The 5,000-nt window shown below is 33.1% G+C and overlaps 1 protein-coding gene across 1 annotated transcript in view; it reads right to left on the bottom strand.

The window, feature by feature from the left end:
• LOC125031704 (neuronal acetylcholine receptor subunit alpha-7-like) overlaps positions 1 to 5,000 on the bottom strand; it is a 366,464-nt gene that overhangs the window by 57,771 nt on the left and 303,693 nt on the right. The window lies entirely within an intron of this gene.

Genomic DNA, 5,000 nt, shown 5'->3' with positions numbered 1-5,000 from the left:
ATGACGGCCCCTTTGAAAAAGAGTGGGCTAAAAGTCTATAGAACAAGCTAAACAATCAAGAACCCAAGTGTGCATGGAACCAGATAACATCAGTGCCGCGAGGAGTAGACCTTCTGGAGGAATCAAACAAGCAGAAGCTATGAAACACTCTCACTAATTTCTTTTTTTAGGCCCTAATCGTAATGAAAAAGTAAATAAGGTAAACCAAGAGTAGAACTTATATATATTCTGATAATAAGACAACATTATCAATAGCATATCATCCTATGGGCTCTCAATGCTCGATGTTGGTGGCGCAGTCCTATAATCTAGCTTTGCTCATGCACTGTATACTACTTTCGCACGGACCATGCACTACGTCAGTAACGAAGGAGGGGTGGACGAAGGGGAGGGACCGGGGGTGGGAGGGAATTTGATAACCACGGGAGGACAGGAAATGCAGAGAGTAGGGAAAAAATGTGGTGGCAGAAAGTCATAGGAGGAGGAAGATAAAGTTGGGGAGGCGAATATAGATTGGAAGCTGAGTGGGAAAAGTGGACGGGGAAAAGAGGAAAGAGAGGAAAGGGAGAAGCAGAGAAATGGTCAGAGAAAGTGTGAAGGCAAAAGAACGGGGAAGAAAGTGGGGGGGGGGGGGGGGGACCACGGAAGGGAAGGAAGGAAGGAAAGAAGGAGGGAATGGAGGGAACATGGATAAACACCAAAGAGTGGAGAAAGACGGAACAAGTTAGTTCTATGACGCCAAAGTAGGGAAGCAGAGAGAACTTACCTAGATAGAGAAGAGGAGGGAAAGTTTTAATTTTTTTTTCTATTTTTTTTTTTTTTTTTTTTTTTTTTTTAATTATCATAAGAGTGAAATTCAGAAGGAAGCGTTCAGTGTAAAGGATAAGGGTGGAAGATGTAGAAAGGAAGAAAAGATTTGTGGTATCAAAAACAAAGGAAGAAGACGAAGAAGATAGCATAGATGAAAAAAAAATCAGTAACGGAGATGACAAGGAAGAAATTAGGTAACGAAGGAGATTTCTTTGATACAATAAATAAACATGATAGGGAGAGAGAGAAGTAGATAAGGTAAAGAAACTGAAGAATGCTAACTAAATGACAGGATTAAGGTATAAAAAAGAGAGTGGATGAATAAACAAGACAGAGAAATAGATAGAAAAGTAAGAGAAATAGGTAGAACATATTAAAATACAAAAGGTAAGGAAGAGAGAAAAAAACAAACAAAGATATTAAACAGTAATACAAAGTTATAAAAAAAACGAAGGAGAGGCAATGAGGAATGAAGGATATTTAGAATTCGAGAGAAAGAGAGATGGAGGATGGGTTCAGAGGTCACAGAGGGTCAAAAGATGTCCGTGGTTATAGGGAAACACCATGCGTCCTACGTCTACTGAAGAATACTCGAAGGGGTGTGATATATATAAATTTATTTGGAATGATTTTTTCTTCTTTTTTGTGAGGCTTCTTATTAAAGTCTAGCTTCAACAACTTTTACCAGAAGCAAATTTCAAACTACTCAAAATTGTTTAACTACTTATAACTACTGTATATAATATTTCTTCTCTGCATGCATTATGCTTTTGATTAAAGAGATGTAACACTAATTCAAAAATGTATGAAGGGCGAATGATTGATAACAACTGTACCACCGGACAGATATATGCAAAATCATCATTTCAACTGTTACCATCAGCATATTCGTGAACAGGGGAACATATATATGTATATATATGTGTAACACCAATAGATAGGTAAGATGCCCCAAAGAATGATGAATAAACAAAAATTGATTACCCATGTCAAAAAAAGCCTTCATACATTATATGACGGTGTTGGTCAGTTTTGCATCCCACACAGAGACAATGAGATGCCAGGGTGTGACATGCAAAATCTTTTTTTTTATCAATGGGATTTGCCATTTTTTTTTCAAATGATGAGTTTATATTTTATTTACAAGGTTGCCAACCTGTACACTTCTAATGAGTTTGTTGGGTTAAATAGACAGTTATGGGTGTTATAACTTTTTTTTTGTTTTGTTTTTGTTTTTTTCCTTCACTCTGTGGGACCTTACAATTTTTTTTTTTTTTTTTTAGAGACGTTTATAAATTCTTTATATGAGCTTAGTCCTTCGATACTTGGATGCCGAGGGAGAGGAGTTGCTCAATGATATTTTTTTCCCAGGTTATTGAGAAACGTTTTAGTACACTGTTACGACCAATGGGCTAAACTGTTTAAAATGGGGAAAATTAAAAATAGCGTAGCTTAACCTGTGTTGGCGGTTAGTAGGACTCGTATGTTTAGTTTAAGTTGGGTGTTGTTAAATGTGTTGTTTAAGAGAGATTACAGAGAATGTTTACACTCATGATGAAAAGCTGAAAAGATAGAATTGAAATTAGTTAGTTCAGTATTTAGACATAATAGTTAATTAGATGATTTGTCGATTTATAATCCTGATATCAGACGAAATACGACATTCAGTATAGTTTTAGATTCACTGGATTAGTTTCTTAGTTTTCCCTGAAGCTGAAAAAAGAGTATTATTTGAGAGTTAGCTTTGGTTGACACTGCCGAAAACAGCCTCACAGTATGTTGATTAGGGGAATCAATAAAATACATGCAACAGGACGAAAAACAAAGCAATCAAACGTGCAAAATCAATTTCAGATTCACAGAAAATGTGAGTAGAAGAAAACATATATTTTAAATTGTTTCACTATAATTTTTTTTTTTTTTTTTTTTACCCCGTTTTATCCGGATCACTCCCCTTCCCCCTCACCTCTGCTTCTGAAGCCGAGGAAAAAATAGAAACGTGACTTTGGATTACTTTTAGAGGGGGTGACTTGGCTATTGGTTTTGCACATTTGAGAGGATGCATGAGGTAGGAAGGGTTGGCCAGAATCCCATTTCTGTCTTCTGACTGGCTGGCCTATTTTTGGACAGTATGGCTTGACTGGCTGGCCTATTTTGGACAGTTTTGGCTTGAAACGTTAGGAAAAAAACAGTACCATGTTGGGCCCGGTTCATTGATTACCTTTGTGACGATGCTAATGTATCAGCTATGTGTGTTAAAGTGAAGGACTGAGCACAAAAGAGGGAGGAAAGGGTAGGCAAATGAGAAGACGGTGAGAGAACGAAAAGACGATGACGATGATGATAATGAAAATCAAAAGGCATGGCTATGGAATCAACGCAAAGAGAAGGAGATAAAAGAGACATGGATGAAACAGTCAGTAAGTAGTAAATACAGACAAGAGGCATTATATGATGATTCAGAAACGAGTAAAGACACTGCTGCCATCATTGCTGTCCTAAAAGTGACTGTATTCATAGCTGGTTAGCAGTGGTCACGATAATTATAATGAATAGAACAATGGACAGGCCATTGGCATTTTGATAATAAGAACACAAAGATGTTTTAGAAATTGGAGAATGTTTTAAATAAGTGACTGAAAACTGCTTGCCATATTAACAATAAAGGAGTTAATGCGATTGCAGCTTTCAGTACTACAAACAAGTTGTATTATTAATACAGTAGTCTGCCATAGTAGCAATTCATGCAGATTAATGTAATAGATGTATGATTAGTTCTATGTTATAAATGAAAAATATTGAAGTGGGAAACAGTAATTATGATGATGAGGGTAACTATCACATATGCTCTTCATATTATATGTGACCTTCTTTGCAATTTTCTATCTCTACTTTCATCTTGCAATCAGTGATTCGATATCGATGTTGGTTGCATTTGTAGATGAAAGAGAGAAGAGAGAGAAAAAAAAGACATATAAGATAACCGAATGAGTTATAATCCACTCGTCTTTTCTTTACAAATATTGGCTATTAAATGTGATTATTATCACTTTAGCAAAAAACTTAATATTAGATGTTGACATATTGGTTAACCTTACAGTCACAAGTTGTCGATGTTTCGTCCAACTTAACATAAGTAAAGGTTTGTACTAATTAATTCTAGTCAAGGACATTCATTCTTGATCCTTTTAGTTGAGATTAGCACAATTTTCGCATCTAATTACATCTATGAACGGATGGCAATAAATGCCATTGGTTAGGCTTACAATGTACTTTTTTCTTTACAATGACCTTGATTATATATGACTATACGATTTATACAATCTTTACCTTTGACTATCATACATCTATCAACAACATTCATGCTACTTATGACATTCTTATATAAAGTCAGTATATCATTAAAACAAAATTTGTATACCATCTCCAGCATCACTTGTGTTGGTATTATCAACTATGCTAACATCATTATGATTATCATATTACCGTCAACAGCAGCATACTCCATAGGAAAATATAATTGACGGCTGAATAAAGATTAGTTTCACATGATAATTTCACGTTCCTGTTTTTTTTTTTTTTTTTTTTTTCAGTGCTCATTTTAGACAGATTTATAGTGAATTTTCCAGTAAGAAAAGCAGTAACTCAGCATATTATATTCATGTAATTTTTTTTTTTTAGTCTTTTGGTTTACTGTGACAGAAACCTTTTATCTGCTTTTATCAACAAGAAATTAGATGCACATACAATATCGTAAACTATATATATATATATATATATATATATATATATATATATATATATGTAAATATATATATATATATATATATATATATATATATATGAACATATACATATATATATATATATATATATATATATATATATATATATGTATATATATATATTTATATATGAACATATACATACATACATATATATATATATATATATACATATATTAATTTATATGAATATATAAAATATATATATACACATATATATTTATATAAATATATAAATTATATATACGTACACACATATATATATATATATATATATATATATATATATATATATATATATATGCCTAAACCAATCTTATAACAACAACTATCATCTGTCATAATGACTACTGATAATCACCATTGCAATATTTATCAGTCCTTTTTTCTTACAATAACATATAT

The sequence above is a fragment of the Penaeus chinensis genome, chromosome 13 (assembly GCF_019202785.1).
Source record: "Penaeus chinensis breed Huanghai No. 1 chromosome 13, ASM1920278v2, whole genome shotgun sequence".
NCBI lineage: Eukaryota > Metazoa > Arthropoda > Malacostraca > Decapoda > Penaeidae > Penaeus > Penaeus chinensis.
Note: the sequence above shows the minus strand (reverse complement) of the source record. Positions and strands in the feature narration are given on the sequence as shown.